At 45.4% G+C, this 19,389-nt stretch overlaps 1 long non-coding RNA gene across 1 annotated transcript; it reads right to left on the bottom strand.

Moving 5' to 3' along the window:
• Positions 1–7,691: 7,691 nt before the first annotated feature.
• Positions 7,692–18,948, bottom strand: LOC112654059 (uncharacterized). Its single transcript, XR_004813170.2, has 3 exons — positions 18,756–18,948; positions 15,953–16,075; positions 7,692–8,812 (listed from the first exon to the last, which is right to left on the bottom strand). It is a non-coding gene; the product is annotated as an uncharacterized LOC112654059 (long non-coding RNA).
• Positions 18,949–19,389: the final 441 nt, after the last annotated feature.

Below are 19,389 nucleotides of genomic sequence, written 5' to 3'. Positions count from 1 at the left end.
ATAAGCCCAGGTAAGTGTTGAATCACAGGAAGGTGAGGAAAGGGTTCCATGACTGGGACTCTGCCCAAGAGGGCCTGCTATGGAGAAGCATCCAGAACAGCCTTATGAGTTGGGGACCTCAAACAGACCTTTGAGAAGCCCAAGATCCTTACATCTGTATGGTACTTTACACTTTGCCAAAGAGTTTTCATGCAATCTCATTTGGTCTTTAGAATAAGTCTGTGTCTCTCATGTTCTGTCTCCCTTTCTGATATTTCCCACTCATTTTTTCTCCTTTCCCCTTTATTTCCTTTCACTATTTTTTATATTCCCAAATGAATGAGACCATGTAATGTTTGTCCTTCTCCGATTGACTTATTTAACACCAATAAAAAATAAATTTATAAAAAAATAAATTCTACTTAGGTAACACACACACACACACACACACACACACACAAAATAGAGTAAGTCTGTGAAGTAGCTATTGCCCCATTTTGTAGACGAAGAAATGAAGCCTCAGTGGGTGAAAAAGAACTTGCCAAAGTTAGAAAGCGAGGAAAGTTGGAGCCAAGGAATCAAGTTCAGAGCTAACATTATGCTTCCCTGAAAGAAAATTTGGAAAACTTGACTGGACTGGCTCTCATGATGACTTCCCATGGCACCACGGGACTCATAGCTGTTAGTGAAGAGAGGCTCCCAGGATCAGAGAAGATTGGGTTAACCTGGGTTGTCTCCTGCAGAACTTTTCAAAAACGCTAACGTATGTGTGCACTGCAAACCTATCAAACAGTGACTGTATAGCATGGTGGCTACAATTAATGATCCTGTATCATAAACTTGAAAGTTGCTAAGACAGAAAATCTTAAAATTTCTCACCATAAAAAAATGGTAAGCAGTTTGCAATATGCATGTGTACCACATCATTATATTGTATAGATACCTTACACTCATACAATGTTCGGTATCAATTACATCTCAGTAAACTGTAGAAAACAGAACCAATGCAAACGCCAGGAATAAGGAAGCTGTGGTATACATCATTTACCAAAAAGAAAGTATTGACCATGGAAAGTTTGTTTGTTTTTGTAGGATACACATTAACTGTAGAGTAAGTATGTGAAGCTTTCCTAAGGAAATTATTCTCAATAGGGTCCTCATTGGATGCCTTGCTGGATCTAGAAGTGGATCCAATGGATGTCTTTGGCACTTCCATGCTTCTAGGGGTGAGGCTTGATACTGGAACATTTAATAAAGGCTGGTCACTAAAAAAATAATAAGTATCCCCCTCACTATCTGGGCTTGTTATCCAAACTTTCACTATCTGAACTCAGTACCCAAATAGATAATGAGGAAGTAAGGAATACTTATATTTATTTTTTCTCAGATGAGACACATAGGCCCTAACTTCCTTGGGGAAGAAATACAAGATAAACCTTCATGGAAATACCTTATGTTAATAATAACATAACAGGGGTACCTGGGTGGCTCAGTGGTTGGCCGTCTGTCTTTTGGCTCAGGTCATGATCCTGGGGTCTGGGGATCGAGTCCTGTATCAGGCTCCCTGCAGGGAGCCTGCTTCTCCCTCTGCCTCTCTGTGTGTCTCTCATGAATAAATAAATAAAATCTTAAATAATAACATAACAGGCCCCCCAATTGCCCGAGTGTACCATTCCCACCCTTCTTTACCCATCTCTTTGTTGTAGGACTGGATACCTGCAAACAACCTTTCTCAGACTCCCTTGCCTGTTGGCTTCTGGTTGGGTTCTGCCAATGGGAAAGAATGCTAGGAGATCGGAAGGTGGAAGAAAGGGAGAAGACATTTTTCTCCAGCTGCTGGTGGTGTCTGTGGCACAGCAGATGGCCCTCTGCCTTTCCAGCACTTGTGGTGATGGACAGTTGCCATAGCTGCCAGCACGTGAGGGCTACAGGGACAGTAGCAGATCTGACATCAGGTGCGGCTACGGGCTCCGATGGCCTTGGAGGTTTTCAGGAGTGACAGGATTCTCAGAGCATCCGCAGTGTGGGAACACTTTCAGGGAAGAGCAAACTCCTGAGCTGTGGTAACAGCGCCTCTTCCCTTTGGCTCATCCAGTCCTAGCAGTGGTTTCTCCCATCTCTGGGGTAGCTTCCTGCCAGTTACTACTCTTGGAGTCTCCTCCCTTCCCCTCAAGCTCCCTGGGCATGGCCCACACTCTTATAAACCATTTCCTGCATTAAACTCCCTCTGAAAGACCTAGAGTGGCTCTGCCTTCCCGACTGATACACCCACACAACTAGGTTTTCCCACACTCCTGCAGTATTTCTTAAGCCTTCTTACAGAAGCCCTTCTAAAGGTAGAGAAGGATGAATGTGATTTCTTTTCTCTGCGTACCTGACATCTGATGGTTTAGCCCCAGGCAGGAGATATATTTTCAGTATCTTGTTTCGTGTTAAAATTTTTATTTTTATAAAAATCTGCATCGTGAATGACTTGACATTAAAGATGCATCATGCTTATCATGTGGTTCGGCTTACCCTGGCGCATCACCGCATACGCCTTGTGTAAATATCTCAGTTTGAAAAGCAAGAAACCCAGGGGCCATCTGAAACTCTCTTAGCAGTAGGTCACCAAAGCACTAGCGCCTGTCCTTAGAGAGCAAACCTTGGGAGGCAGCTTGGCAAAGTGGAGAACATGGCCTTGGAAGCAGGCAGGCTGGATTCCAGACCTAAGGGTCATCTGCTAGCTGTGTGACTTAGAGCCAGTGTCTTAACTTCTCTGAGCCTCTCCCTGTTTATAAATCAAACCTAGGAATCTCTAACATACCAGGTTGTTATGAGGATTTGCTATAATACAGGTTAAGTGCTTGGGGTCACCTAGATGCTTACTAAATACTAAATTTCTGGTGTCATGATCTGCTAATGGGCATTACAGCCTTTCATGGTTGGTTTTCAAGGGCCTCCTCTCTGTAGCTCTTGGGAATGAAGAGAAGTTATTAGCCCACTCCCATAACCATCAGCTAGAAGAAAAACTGAGAGAAATCAATTGTTGCTTCTCATCAGGAAGAGGATAGGACTCCTTGATCCAGTGACTGACTTGTAGTCAGCCTTCACCTCACCCGCCAGGGACCTGCTTCACAAGAGGGGGTCACCAGTGACACCTCTACCATGCGTGCTGCCTCTCTCATTCTCTTAAATCCCACAGCACTAAATAACGTCTGGAAATCTAGACACAGCTTCTGCCCAGTAACTTATAGTATAAATACATTTTTCTATAATTGTAGGATGTACAAATCCAATGCTGAAATCACCCTGGCTGTGCCACATTTAACTCAAGACAAAAAATTCATAAAATGGGTGGCCTGAGCTTCAGATTTTCAGGAGGGAGGTGTCCTCTGGGGTCACTGATGTTGATTTCCCTCTGTCCCTAAGTGAAACTTCCATGTATTATTAGAAGCTCTAATAGTCGTAATAAGCAGTATCACCGTCAAGAAATGGAGAAGTCTAAAATACTCTATTTAAAGGACATTTGCTGTAGGGTATTTGCATTTGTGAGACAGTGTGGTTCCTAGCTGTTAGCATCGCCTCCTGTCACTCCTTTTCTCCTCTTGCTGTCCCCAGGCTTCTCTCTTCACTGAATGCTAACTGGGCTAGTGTAAACAGACCCTGTTTTAAATTTGAAATGAGTGATAAGAAACCAGAAGGAATTGGATCTTAGATCTTAAAGCTTTATTTTAAAGAATTATGGGGACATCTTGCTGGCTCAGTCAGAGGACCGTGTGACTCTTCATCTCACGGTGGTGAGTTCGAGCCCCAGGTTGGGTGTAGAGATTACTTAAATAATTGTTTTTTAAAGAAACAATTATGAAATAGATGGCCAGGTGATCTAAAAAGAGGGCTTGGTACATTTACAAAATAGCAGGTACTTACTTTGCAGAGCGAAAGAGGTTTTTCTAGAGATGAATTCTGCTTACTTAAAATGTCATCAGCATATCTACATCAGCCTGTCAGTAATCCAACACCACCATTAGAGACCACACAGAAGATCTATTTATTCTTTCAGAGCATAAATATTTATTGGGGACCCACTAGAAGTCCGGCATTGCAATAGGCAAAGACTGATACAATTTCTGCCATTGTGAAACTTCGAGTCTAGTGTAGCAGGTAGATCCAGTGGGTTGAATAGAGGTGCCCAAAAGCTATGCCCACCTGAAACTTGTGAATATGACCTTATTTGGAAAAAGTGTCATTGCAGATATAATTAAGGTTCTTGAGATAAGATTGTCCTGGATTAGGGTGGGTCCTAAATCCAATCAGTGTCCTCCCGAGAGACTAGAGGAAGACTCTGAGAGGCAGATGCAGCCACAGGCCAGTGGAGGCGAGGAACCACCAGAAGCTGGAAGAGGCAAGGAAGGGCTCTCCCTTACAGCCTCCTGAGAGAGTGCAGTCCTGCCAACACCTTGCTTTGAGACTTCTGGCCTCCAGAACTGTGAGAGAACACAATTCCGCTGTTTTAAGGGACCAAAATTGTGGTAATTTGTTCAGCAGTCCTAGGAAACTAATACAGCAGACTCTCTAGTCAAGTAACCACAAAATAAATATAAAATTGCAATGGTGCTAAAAGCTCTGATGAAAAATTAAGTGATGTACCAAAAGCACTCACCACAGGGATTTGACCTCCCTGGGGAGGGAATATTCTGAGGGATAAAGAACAGAGGGAACAGCACATGGGAAGTCTCTGGGAGAAAAGGCGGTGCTGGCTGGTACCGGGTCCAGGGAGGGGCAGGGAAGCGACTTTCAAGATGACCTCAAGGGTTCAAGATGAGGTCAGGCCAATTCACCCCATCAGACCTTACTGGCCATTTCAAGGACTTTGGTGTATTATGTAGGATCAACAGAGAAGAATCCACATATATTAAGTTCAAAGTATGGTATGTAATCCATATAGAAAATTAGGCAGTTGGTTGAAAAAAGCTCCAGAAAATGAGAATCACTAAAAATGACACATGGATACCTTTAACATTTTATTTGAAATGTGCCTTCATGCTCCATTCTCTCCGCGCAGATTCAAGACTTTGACTTTAAGTATGGGTTAGATTAGTGTCTTTCTGTGGCCTCTTTCTTATCTTTAAGGTGTTGTCTAGGCTTTCCATTTCAGTTTCTTCTAAGAAAGAACTCAAAGATAATTGCAAAGCATTCTGAGTGTGGAATCCTTCTAGGGCTTTATTTCATGAGGCCTTCTGCAGATTTCTGACGCATACTTAATTGAACAATACTCTTTATAATGATCTGCCTTTAGTGAGCCTTTCCAAAGCATTCAACCTGGTTTTCAGAGAAAAACATTCTCTGAAATATGACTGTGTTCATGTTTCATCAACTTGCATAATACTTCATTAAATTGGGTAATTATTTCAAAAACTGACAAAAACAGGTTTGAGGCTCTTAGTAAACATACGGCTCAACTGGTAGGAGCAGAAATATGTGAGCATCCTGGAGAGTAGTCTACTAGCAACGAGCAATCAGTGTGCCTTGGTCATGGATTGTGTATTTTTACAGAGAGCATAAATGGGGAGCACTGGTGATTCCAGAAGGTTGATTAAATGGATGTGAGTTACAAGAATAAAATGAATCTGGGGGTGCCTGGATGACTCAGTGGTTGATCTGACCTGACCTTTGGCTCAGGTCATAATCCTGAGGTCCTGGGATTGAGTCCCACATCCGGCTCCCCACAGGGAGCCTGCTTCTCTCTCTGCCTCTCTCTCTGCCTCTCATGAATAAATAAATAAAATCCTTAAAAAAAAAAGATGAATCTGGATTTTATGAAGAATGGATTTAATGGAGCGAAGAATAGATGATTGTAGGCCAATTAGGCTAGCAATAGTCTATGTGAGGTATTTGTAGCTTCGATTTGTAGTTTGGTTCTCTATAATGGTAATGGAGAGATATGCCCACATTTGAGAGATTTAAATAAAATTGGCAAGATGGTCGGTTGGATATGGTGAGAGATAGCAAAGGGTCAAGGATGACTCCAAGTTTCTGGTTTGCAAAACTGGACAGGTGATGATGCATCCACTGAATTGGGCTGTGCTGGAATCGGACCAAGTTTGAGATGAGTTTGGGATATGTTGAGTTTGAGGTACCTTTAATATCCAAAAGGGGTCTGGATCTGGGAGGAGATATCTGGGCTAAAGTTCAGCATTTAAATATAATCAGTCTCACCAATACGTTACTGTCATGGCAACTTTCAATCAGCAGTAATTGTGCTTTGATTAAAATCTCATTAACTGCAATATTGCCTCAGCACAAAAATTGTCAGGACAATTTTGCATTACATTTGTACATTATAAAGCTATTCATTGCCATTATTTAACAGCCTGGTTGAAAAAAAGAAAAAGAAAACCATACACACCATTCCACAGATGACAAATTTTCAAAAGAAAATCCGACTCATTACTGTTTTTTCTCTATCCCTCATTAATAGTAACATATATTGTGTGCTTTCTGTAGGCATCTTCCTAAGGTTCACATATAATTTTAATTCATTCAATCTTTGAAAAGATTCTTTAAGGTAGATATTGATATCATCATGTTCATTTTACAGATGAGAAAGGTGAACCACAAACTCTTTTAATATTGCTCACCCCGTAAGTTGGCAGAGCTGTGAGTCACACCCCGGTGGCCTGTCTCCATCCAAAGCCACTGTCTGTAACCCCCGAGCCTCACTACCCCCAGTGAAAGGAGGCATCAACGGCCACAGGACTTCTGGGCACGTGGTGTGCTCCAGAATTCTAATGCCGAGGAGTGAAAACAGTGCAACCATCATAAAGTCCTATTCGACTCGCCTCACTGTCCATAGTCATGCAGCTTCCCAGCCCCCAGGTTCCTGTGTTTTTAGAAAAACACACTCTCTAAAGTAACAACACGAATTGCTGCTTCAAATGTTTTTGAGTCTTTGTGCTGCTGGCTCAGATAGCTTTCTTGCTGGCACAGGAAAGCAATAAAGCCAATAAGGAAACTATGAAGAAGAAAGCTTCTCTAAAGAGATCTGAAATCAGCTTTCAAAGTATGTAGAAGGAGGCTATGTTTGCAAAACAATAAGAACTGTCTCCAAGACTTTCTGATAGCTTCGGCAATACTGGGCACTTGACATCTGCAAAAAAAAACCCTCTTTTATCTCTGAAATAGTAAAGACGTCACAACATCAGCGTATTAATAACAAAGGACTTGTTTTGCTCTGGGGCAGCTAAAACATATTTCTTTCCTAGGAAATATTTTCTAGATCTCATCATGCCTGGTCATAAATTATGGATTTCTAAATTGTTGTTCGCCAGCTAACAGTCAGTTGGACAATCCTTTTTACAGAGGCGTAAGTTGACAGTGATTTAATATTGCAAACTTCATTCTGCCTGCTTTGCTTAAGGTTGTCAATTGAAAATAAAATGGTTTGAGGGAAGTAAATTCATCTTACATACCATGATACAACCATGATAAAATTTCATTGGCTTTCCCACAGCTCCAGGTGAGGCTCAAAACTCACTTTTTTCTTTTATCGTATTGGTCTCCAAAAACGGAAGTTGTTTTAATGGCTATCCCTTCTTTTTTCTTTCCTTTCTTTCTCTTTCTCTTTCTTTTCTGTTGTGTCCTTCCATCGACTTTATCCATCTGTCTCCCATTTCTCCTTCGCACCAGCTCTCCTATTCCCACCAGCCTATGTCTCCCCAGCAACCCCCCCCCCTTCCTTTCTGTTTCATACTCTCTACCTTCTTTATTCCTGTAAGAGTTAAATCGGGTACATGTATCATGTTTTCCACTTTTGCCATTGGCACAAAGCAGGAGTCGGCAACGTCTAACCCTCTGCCTGCTTTTGTAAATAAAGGTCTGTTGGAACACGGCCAAATGTACGTGTTTGCACACTGTCCACGGCTGCCCTCGTGCCACAGTGGCAGAGTTGAGGGGTTGTAGCTGAGACCATGTGGCCCACGAAGGCAAAAATATTTACTAATATTCCCTTTAGAGAACAAGTTTACTGACCGTGAGTATAAAGTATAGGCTCCAGCATTGAGCGGTCCTATATCTCTGGTCTTTGGAGTGGAGTACTTATCTCTCCAGGCCAGGGGAACTGTACTGCAATTTTTTTTTTTGCTACCTTGGGACCCTGGAAAGTCATTTGACATCTCCCTGCCAGTCCTCTCTGCAAAATCAGTCCCACGAAAAGTCCCTCTGCTCCTATTTCAGAAGGCTGCGGTGCTCATCCATGAAATCACGCTGCTGAGATATGCATGGGGAAAGGTAGGGAAGCCCCATAACTTCAGATGCCGGGATGCAGGTTTTCCTGGGGACACCGTGGTCAAGAGCATAAATGACCTGCGTGAGAAATAGCTTCTCTTTTGCAGCTTGAGGTGTCTGAATCGCAGTTTTTAGCTTCAACTGCCCACTCACCTTTGTATCCACTCTCCTGTGAAAGCTCATTTGTGATAAGGAAGCAAAAGGGCAGCTTCAAATACCCACCACAGAGGCAGTTTGGGAGCCGGGTCGTCCTGTGGAGCCACTAACTCAACACCAAGCCGAGATCCCGGGGCAGGCTGCCAAGAGCTGGTATTGGCCTGGCTGCGTGGAGTTCATCCTTTGGCTCCTGTTTTCTCAGGATGTTCCCAGAGTCCCATTTGTTTTGCCTGAGGCGGCCACCCTGTTCGTCATACCTTCGATTTATGAAGCGTGGCCTTGTAATTCAAGCTGTTCAAGGGCAATCTGCTTTCTCCTCAAACCAATTTGGCAAGATGATCTCTCTAGAAAACCGTGGGTATGGAACTGAGGGGCTGTGTAGAGACCGTGTGTGTTGGGGCTTCTTCCTTCCCTGTCAAACAGAAAATTGGAGAATAAATAGTGGTCACCAACTGGCAGTCATCGATAGAGCACCACCTTTGGGTGAATAGGCAGAAAGAAGCATGTGAGCTGGGCCCAGAGGGGCCCCTTCCTGGTTTCCTGTCTGATGCAGAGGAGAGAAAGGAGCTGGCCCCAGGCCAGGACGGCCGAAGGAGGGCGCCACCTGCCCCCGCGAGGGGCGGCACGAGGACCCGCAGACCCCGCGCATAGGGCCCCGGCTTGGGCCGCTCTCCGCGCCTGCACCTGCGCCTGCACCTGCACCTGCACCTGCACCTGACAGGAGGCCACGAGGCCTCCCGGGAGCTGGCTGCTCCAACACCAGCAGCCCAACATCCGCGGGAGCTTGTGAGAGGTGCGGACTCTCAGGCCCTGCCCCGGACCCGCCGCCCTTTAAAGCTCCCCAGGTGGGGCATCTGGGGGGCTCAGCGGTTGAGCGCCGCCTTCGGCCCAGGGCGTGATCCTGGAGTCCTGGGATCAAGTCCCGCATCGGGCTCCCTGCGTGGAGCCTGCTCCTCCCTCTGCCTGTGTCTCTGTCCCCCACCCTCCCCCCATGAATAAATAAAACCTTAAAAAAAAATAAAAACCAAAGCTCCCCAGGTGGCTCATGTGCACATTGAAGGTGAGACCGTGGGTCTGGGGACGCCGCCCAGTTCCTCACTTCTCTCGCCCCCCGAGCCCGCCCCTCCGCGCGCAGCTCCGCCAGCCCGGGCCGCGGCGCCACGAACGCCTTTGCGCTTTGCGAGGGTCCGGCCCTTCAGCTGTGCAGGCAGCCCCGCCGCCACGGCCCCTGCGGGGTGTGGGTCGAGCCCCACCAGCCCGTCCTTAGCTCCGAGAGGGCCCCGCCGAGCAGTGCCCCTCCTCTGGCTTGCAGCATATGGGGCCCTCCTCTGGCTGTCCTGTTCCCTTCAGCCTCAGGGGTGGGAGCCGCTTCCTGCAGCTGCTACCCTTGTGACACCTGAGAGCTCCCTTTTCCCCTTTTGGTTACCTAGATTACAACCTTACACCCAGCTAACAGTGTCCTCATAAGAAACCCTCACCGTTCAAGTAACTGGTATGGCTTCTGCCCCCTGGCCAGGCCCTGCCTGATAGCAGAGCCTGAGGTGATGCACAGCGCTGGTCCAAGGACAGGCTGCTCCCATGGGGCAACCGGACAACTTGCTAGTCCACCCTCCTCACCACAAGGACAACCTAAAAAATACCACCAGGCCCCACGGCCCCAAAGGAAAGGCCCTCTCTTCTCCAGAGGATGTGCCAGCTCTGCTTGAATGCCAAAGCTAACACCAAGCAAGCAACCAGGGCAGAGAAGAGGACCAAAGACCGAGGCTTCTGGGTTGTCACCCCACTGGGGCCCAGTGCCCTCAGTTTTCACTGTTGAGCGTCTTCCTCAGCATTTCTGTGCCACCATCAAGTCTCACTCTGAGAAAAGAGGCCTTGCCTTCAGCAAAAAGAAAAGTTCCCTTCTTGGGATGGAGTTGAGGGGCTTCCTGCGACACATGCGCGCACGCACACACACACACACACACACACACACAGGGAGAGGAAGACCTGGGGGTGTCTTCAGCGGTGTGTCACCTCAGCATGAGGCCACAGTTCCTTCCTATGGTAGAGGCACACCTGAAATGATAGATTTGTCTCACTCCCCTCAGTTCTTCAAAAGCAAGACATTGTTGGGAATATTTCATTAAAAGGAGAGCCAAAAAACCAAAACAAAACAAAGCAAAGAAGAACCAGAGTGTTTAAATGGCAAAATCCATTGCAAAAACAGAGTGTACCAACAATAAATAAAAAATAACAATTGACAATAAACACCAAATGGAGGAAGAATCCTACAACTTGCCGTAAACTGGCATAATGAGGAGAAATGGAATAAAACAAAAGAAAATGCACACTTATAAGGGAATCAGAACCAAAGTTTAGAATATTTCCTCATAAGTTCTGAAACTACTTAAAAGTATTATGAGTATGAATCATCTCGCTGTACATTATTTAAAGGGAAGGAAGAGACCATGTCATATTGTCACACCTCTATTACATGCCAGGAATTGAGTTCAGTGCTTTGTTTGGAGCACGTCAGAGAATTTTCTCTCATCTGTCAAATAAACCTGTAGCTCTGACTGCCCATTTTAGGAGAGAAATGGAGCTCAGGGGTCCCAAATCTTACTGAAATCTGGGTGCTGAGACAAGTGGAATTGGGAAACAGGCTCCATGTTCTATCTTCCCTACCATGGGGGTCCCTCCCAACAATCCACTTGCAGACTATTGAAGTCTCTCCTTGTCTCAGTACATTTGGGCTGCAATAACAAAACACTAGAGACCGGATAGCTTGTAAATGACACAAATTTATTTTCTGCAGTTCCACTGGGAAATCCAAGATCAAGGCACCAGCAGATTTGGTGTCTGGTAAAAACCCGCTTCCTGGTTCATAGATGGCACCTTCGAGCTATAACCTCACTTGGTGTAAAGAGCAAGGGAACTCCCTCAGGCTTGTTCTAGAAGGGCATTAATCCCATTCATGAGAGCTCTGCCTTCATGACCTCATCACCCCCCAAAGGCCCCACCACCTTGGGGGTTATGTTTCAATATATGAATTTGGTGGAGGGGGGCACAAACATTCAGATCATAGCACCCATTTTTTTTATTGCCTGCCTTCATTGCTCCTTGAGTTTTGATGAAAACATTCAACTTTGCTGCATTCAGTTACTTAAGTGGTCTGTTACATATCTCTACTATGGTTCTAGCATTTAGATGTGGAATTTCTAGCCACCGAGAATCTATAGCTCTGTTCTTATCATAGAGGAAACTTCATCCATAATCTCCTTTGCTTTATCTGTACAATGGAGCTTATCACCTGATAAAGTTCTATGTGATCTCAAGATGAAAACAACAAAGTGAACTGTAATTAGTTAGACGGTCCCCACCTCACTTTTAAAAGCCTCCTATGTCATGATTGACCCTCAAGACAAGTTGTTGCTTCTTGTAAGCAAACTAGGTTTTATTAAAGCATCCATATGAATGGCAGGTAACTTGTCCTCCATAGCAGTGGTTCTCATACTGGAACTTGCATCAGAATCCCCTGGAAAGCGTGCTCAAACACATCACCAAGCTCTACTCCCAGAGTTTCTGAGCCAGCGAGTCTGGAGTGGGACCCGAACATTTGCCTTTATAACCAGTTCCCAGGCGTTGCTGATGCTGATGGTCAGGAGGCCAGACTTTGAGACTCGGCCCTCTGTAGAAAGGCTATAGAAAATGAACTAATCATTCCCCATTTCTTCTTTAGGAATGAAACTGATTTTAATTGCGGAGGCGGGGGGGATGCATGGAGCTGATTGTATTTCTTAGTCTCTCTTGCAACTTGATGTGGCTACATGACCAAGTCTTAGCTGATGAGCTCTAAGAAAAAGTGGAATGTGGGAGCTCCAGGAAGGTAGCCTGAAGGAAGCTGGGTCCCCAGGGAAGAGGCCTGTAGTGGGCAGCTTCTCAGATGGCCCAGCGATGAGCTACCTCCTGGTCTTTAGAGTGTGGGCCGGACTTCTAATGGGAGAAGCCAGCCTCCGAGTCATGAGGCAGCTTGGACGGGGACCTTCCAAACCCTACCAACAACCCCGTGAGTGGGCTCAGAAGGAAGTCCTCCTGAGTTGAGCCTAGAGCCGACTGCCACCCCAGCTGAGGCCTTAGTTGCAGCCTCTGAGCTCCTGAGCCACAACCACACAGCTAAGCTTCTCCCCAGTGTGGCCCACAGAGATTCTGAGATAATAAATGTTTGTTATCTCCAGCTCCCAAGTTTTAGGGCAACTTCTCATGCAGCAATACGGAACTAATACGGAGATAGGGGTATGTGAGCTAGAGCCACAGGAGCCCTCCTGGCCCACGAGCAGAACCTACACGATGAGGATGGCAATGCAAAAAGATAGGCGTCTGCGTCCTAATGATACCAGAAAGCCAACACAGGGCGCATAGTTCCTGACTTCCCTTCTGTGAGAGAGAAATACACTCCTCACTGTTGATGCTTTAAAAATTTATGTATGCCTGGATTTCCTCCTTTCACCAAGCCTATAAAATAACAACGGGATAACTTTTTAACAGACTGTGGCCGTTCCGGTACGCCAGCCGCTGTCTAAATGCTTTACAAATAGGAACCCGTGAAATTGTCCTCACAACCCTCTTGTTATTCCCACTCTGCAGATGAGGAATCTGGCAGGGAGGTTAAGTGACTTGCTGAAGGTCACACAGCTAGGAAGAATTATAAACCCAGGCAGTCTGGGTGCAGAATCTGGGCCTTTAATCCCTGAGCTCTGCTGTGCTAACATTTACTAAGCACTTCCGAGTGCTGGACAGCATGCTGAGTGCTTGACACATTTTACAGAAGAGGAAGCTGAAGCTCAGAGAGGCTTAAGTGACTTCCTGAAAGCCACAAGGCTGGAAGCAGCATGTTGATACTCAAATCGGGGTTTCTTCGCCTCTGGGGCCAGCACTCTCAGCGCCTGTGAAATGACGCTTCTGTTGCGGCCTCGTTTGTCTTCAAGGCTTCCCAGGGGCCGTGGCCGGGAGCCCGACCTTCCCAAACCTGGCTGTGCATACAGATCACCTGAGGGGCTTGGTAAATGCAGATTCTGCCTCTAAAGTTCTGGGCTGGAGCCCAAAAACCTGCATTTATCACACATGCCCAGTTGACATTGATGCTGCCGGTCCAGGGACCACGCTTTAGGCAGCGAGGGTCCAGACAGCAGATGGACGTTCTTCCAAGCAAAGGCTTGACTCTAAATGGCTGTGCAACCTGTTTCCTTTTCGGTAAAGTAAGAGGGAGCTAGAGGAGATGTTCGATGAAGTTCCTTCTAGCTCTAAAAGTTCTTGATTCTGTGCAGAATAGAATATCCTGCCCCTCTCCACACCTTTGCCCTTATCTGACAAAGAAACAAAGCAATCTGAATTACTCTACACCTAATTAAATGTGTCTGATGGAACATCAGAGAGATCAGTTTGTCTAAAGCCCTCGCTTTACAGGTGAGAAAGCAAAGAAATGAAGTGACTTGCCCCAGCCACAGAGCTGGGGGTTGGGGAACTGTGAGCAGAGGCTGGCTCTTCTCCATCTTGCTGCTCAGACTTGGCTCTGCCTCCAGGGGTCTGGTTAAAATGCAGAGTCTGGCTCAGGAGAATCTGCATTTTTAACCACCACTTAGGGAACCAGGGCCCCCAGGTCAGGCTGTTGCCGGGTAGCCCGCAGCTACCATTGGCACTTTGAGGTGCACGGATCCAGATTACTTTGCTCACACCAGCACTCTCCTCTCCAGCCATGCAACTGTGGAATCAAAAATACAGTATGGCCGGGGAGGGAGCCCAACGCCAGGCTTTCGGGCCCCTACAGTCAGAAGAGACAGGAAGACCACAGTGAGACAGGAAGGAATGAGCTGAGTGGCCCGAAGTTAGGAGGATCACTACCACAAGACAGATGAGGTTCATGTATGGCCCAAAGTTCAGGGGAAGTGGTTAGAGTCCTTGCAAGGGTTGAGAACACAAGAGCAAAGAAGTGCGCACACAGGAGCTTTTCTGGCATTTCTCTGACGCAAGAGCCAACCCTCCTGGAGCTGGTCTGGGCCCCATAGTTGGGCACAAACCTAGGCGGTAGCACTTGGGTGGCCCCCAGGGTACAGCCTGACCTGAGGCCCTGGTTCCCATGCATCTAATGAGATTTCTGACCTCAATTAGTCTTTAGTAAATGTCCTCCGTGTGCCTGGCACTGTGCCAGGTGGTCTGGGACATACAAATGAAGTCTCAAATACCAAGTGTCTACTCTTGAGGGACGTGTCATTTGATTGGGGGAGCCAGTATGAAGCAAGCTGAGAGTTCATGAGAGTTCCAGAGAACACTCAGCTTTGAAATAGGGACTGGATGTGCAGTAGAAAATCTCAGAAGGTATGAGTCTGAAGAAGTCAGAAAAGGATTCATGAAAGAAGTAAAAGCTGACCTGGGGCCCTAGGAAGATGTGGTCTACTACTCAGGTGGCCCCAACTCTTCCCCCTCCTTGTAGCCTCACCCTTTGGCATGTAACTTCGCACCCCCTTTCCCCTCACACCCGCATCCCACCACCCCGCCTGCCCTGGCCATTTTGATTCTGACCTCAGCCATGAGGCTTGCTTTGGACACTGGGATATTAAAAGACTTGACAAAGAAGGGATCTGAAAATGTACCTACATAGTTCCACTTGCCTTTTACTCTTCAGTCAATACCGGGGACCTATGCCCAGGCTGGTCTGCTAGAGATTGAGGGACAAGCAGAGCAAAGCCAGTTTGCCCCAGCTGTCCCAGCCAAGAACCAGCCAGACCCTAGACATCTGAGCCAGGTCAGCCAGGATCACCAGAGCCACCTAGCTAACCACCTCAGATATGCAAGCATGACACGCTTATTACTATATGCCACTGTGGTTTTGTGACTGTTTTTATGCAGCATTATTATGAAAATAGGTAACTGATATAATAGGTAAAGAGGTTGGAAGAATGGAACACTTGAGTATTTCCTGCAGAGACTCGTTTAGAAAACTAGCTTTGTGTGATATTAATAACTACTACTTAAAACAGGACTCCCCTGGTTAAACACATTTGGGAAATGCTAAGTAAATGAAGATAACAGGTTTCTTGATGTAGGGCTTCCCAGGGCCTTGACTGTGAAATTGTACATTGTGAATCTCCAGCAGGGAGTATTCAGAATGCAACATTTCCTGAACATTGTGTGAGGTTTCTCATGGGACAAGGGTGCCCCCGGGCATATCCGAGACAGGCTAATCTCAGCAAATCACACGCCATTCCACCACTGGCAAATCAGTTGCCCCAGGGCAGGGAGATTATCTTTCTTGCTTGGTGCTGTATCTCTGGAGCCTAGGGCAGTGCTTGCCCTGTCATGGGCGCTGGGTAAATATATGTGGAAGGAAGGAGGGAAGGAGGAAAGATGCTTCTTACCCCCTGCCTTCCATTTGTGCACCTGCCCCTGACAACAACAAACACCTTGGCTTTGTCTTCCTGGTGAGCCCTTCAAACTCAGGGTACAAATCACCATTTCCCTGAGTATTTCACTGATTTCCTCAAGCAAAGTTGGGTGATTCATCCACCAGTGGAAATACCTTAAGTGTTGCTGTTTCTGTCCATCTGTCCCACGGCGCTAGGAGCTGCACTGATGATTGCATCTTTCCTACCATGCCGAGCACAGAGTCCATCATACTATAGGGGTACCCTATGAGTATTGTCTGGAAAGATGCAAGGGGGACGGGGCGGGGGGAGGGAGGGAAGAAAGGAAAAAAGAGAGGAGGGGAGGAAAGGAAAGGAGGTAAAAATTAATATTCAGGGATTGTTTCATAATAGTAAATGATGATGAGATGGGAGAGGTTTCCTGGGGTCAGGTGAGAAAGAGACAGAATATACCAAAATGAGTTCACTCTTTATTCTGTAAGTCATACGGCATCACAGATTAATATTTTAAGCAAGAAGGTAGCATCAGTTAAGCTTTCTCTGGAAACTTTTTTTGCCAACAGCCAAAACACTATTATACTATGTATTACAAGGTGACCTGAATGATTCAAGTCATCTACTTAATAGAGAAAATAGTACGCAGCAAAAGAGAGAGAAAAAATTGCACAAGTCCCTCAACCTTTGTAAACGAATACAAAGACCTCTGTTGAATGAACATGCTGCACTCAAGTGGGGCCTGGTGACCAGAAGTAGTCACCCATGAGACCGAACCATGTGTTTGCACATTAAATATTGAATCAAATCTACCCTGTGTCGATAAAGGGAGACATGAGTCCCAAGAAGCGTAGTCTACAATCAGAATGGAATTAAATGTTTTCTTCTTCTGAAAGCCAATAATAGTACAAATAAGCCTTTAATCAAGATGCGTTTATCATCAACCTTTATATGTGGAGCAAAAAGAGCTTGTTCAATTTATGGGTTCCATTTTCTACCCTTTAAATTTTCAAGCAGATGCTGACAGTTTTACTCATGGCCATCATGCCTGCCATGGTTGAAGGAATGGTTTATATTTTTCTGAAAGCTGCCCAGCATCATAGGTGTTTTAAATGTTTTCTGCTAAGTAAGAAAAAAATCAGAACATAACAAGTGTGCTTGTTGTATACACTTGTAGTCCTACCTTATTTAAAGCTGTCTGGGGGTGTTAAACAAGCTAAATCCTACTTGTACTGACATTTGATAAAAGGCAAAGATTCATTTCTGCCTAAATCTAAACAAGCCAAAAGAGTTACAGAAGTGGGAGAAGCATCCAGAAGGTTCCAGAAATGTAAGAAATTGTGTGTGTGTGTGTGTGTGTGAGAGAGAGAGAGAGAGAGAGCAAGTGAGAGAGAGAGAGAGAGAGAGAGAGAGCGAGAGCATGCATGCATCCATGGAGGGATGACATTTAGGTGCATCCAGAAAGGAATGAGGTTAAGTAACAGATATGAGTAGCATTCAACAAAATAACCTATATGTGCCCTGTAAATTTGAGACTGAAATATTTGAGGTCACTCACATCCCATCAAAAAGATTTTGAGAATGGTCTCAAGGAATATAATTGGAATATGACTAGAACTTTAAAAAGCTGATTGGATTAGACTTTTTTTTTAAGATTTTAATGACAGAAGAAGGATCCTCATATTGGAGCTAGACAAAGAAAAATCAGAAAAAAAAGAATCTGTGAGGGTCTCTATGACCATCCAGGGGTGAAGGGACCCCTAATAGCCAAAATGGCCATTCCACCTTACTCATCAGATCTACTCCTGTGGGAGGCTGGAAAATGCCCCCCCCCCCCCCCGAGAGATATCCAAGTCCTAATCCTTGGAAGCTACTAATGTTGCCTTGTATAACAAAAATTGACTTTGTAGATGTGTTTAAATTATGGCTCTTGAAATGGGCAGATTATCTTGGACTATTCAAGTGGGCTGCAAATACCATCGCATGTATCTCGATAAGAAGGAAGCAGAGATTTGAAGAAGGTGGTGTGAAGGTGGAGACAGAGATTAGAGTGATGTGACCACCAGTTGAGGAGTGCTGGAGCCCCTAGAGGCTGGGAAAGGCAAGGAATAGATTCTCCCCTGGAGCCTCCAGAGGGAGTGTGGCCCTGCCAACATCTTGACTTTGGCCCAGTGAAACCGACTTTGGACTACTGCCTTCCAGAACTGTGAGAGAGTTTCTCTTGTTTTAAGCCACCGAGTTTGTGGTGATTTGTCACAGTGGCCACAGGGAGCCATACAACCCCCACCTCAGGAGGGATACCTCCCTCAGGCAACCGCAGCTTGGAGACACTTGCTGTTATGCTCCAGCAAAGGACCCTCTCTTCCCTTCCCCCCCTCCACCCCAGGCCTGCCCTGTCTGTAGTCTGGCTCTAATTCCTTGCTCTCCAATTAGCCTTCTGGATAATAATTTGGCTTTCTTTTTATAGATTTGCCAGAAGAGAGAGACCACACCAACCAGAGATAGACTTTTTGGTCTGTGCAGCAGTTAGATTTTCTTTTGTGAATTTACTTTAGATTTTTGCCTTAGTCTCTGTGAGACTAGCTGGTGGAAACCAACTGCCCCAAACTTGGTGAGCCTCCTTCACACTAACAGAATCAATTTTCTAGACCTGCAATGTTGAAGTCTCAATTTGCAAATTTATGATGATGTCATCAGCCTATTGACCCCCCAGCTTGGGCACCTGGCCATCTTTCCCTTCATAACATCTCCATCTCCTCTGTCAAAATATAGCAGTTGTCTGCATCGGTTGAACTCATTCCATGTACCAGTATAGGTGCAGCCTTTTCTCTCAAAGATAGAAGAACATTATGAAAATAGGCCCTTGATGTATTTGTCAAGACTTATTCAGTTGCAAGTGAAATAAACTTTAACTCAAACTGGCTTAGATACACAAATCAAAAAGAAATTTATTTCCTCTCATACCTGGGATGTTCCAAGAGAAGGCTTCAGATTCAGGCATAGCTGGATCCAGGAGTATTATGATACAACCAGGAATCTGTCCCTTTCTATCCATCTCCCAGTTCTGACTTCTTCTTGTTGACTTTTGATGTCTGGTAAGCTTTCTTCTCTGGGTGGAAGATACAGCCGTTAGGAGTTCAAGACTTACTCTTATAACTAGCAGTCACAGCAACAACAACAACAAAGTTGCCTCTTTACTATTTCTCCTAGCAAAAATTCCTGGGAAAGCTCCATTTGGTCCATCTAGGGTTATAGGTCTGTTTTTTAATCAGTTATTGTTGCCAAGAAGTTTTGTGTCAACTGTCTATGTGACAAATTATTTTTCAAATGTTCCAGTATGAACAATATGAAATATGTATAAATCAAGTCTGATCTCTACCTTAGGAGTAGTTAGCATTTGAAATCCTCTAATCAGGAATCAACACTCCAGGAGTAACTAACAAGCATAGAAATACTCTAATCACGAATCAGTGTCTTCTCAAGTTCCCAGCAGGGGAAAGCTCACTCAAATTAGGATAATTCAAGGAGAGTTTAATAAAAGTATGATTTATAGAAGTGTGGATAGGATCTATCCTATCCTATGCAGCAGCTAGTAACA

Source organism: Canis lupus, chromosome X (genome assembly GCF_003254725.2).
Source record: "Canis lupus dingo isolate Sandy chromosome X, ASM325472v2, whole genome shotgun sequence".
NCBI classification, from domain to species: domain Eukaryota; kingdom Metazoa; phylum Chordata; class Mammalia; order Carnivora; family Canidae; genus Canis; species Canis lupus.
Note: the sequence above shows the minus strand (reverse complement) of the source record. Positions and strands in the feature narration are given on the sequence as shown.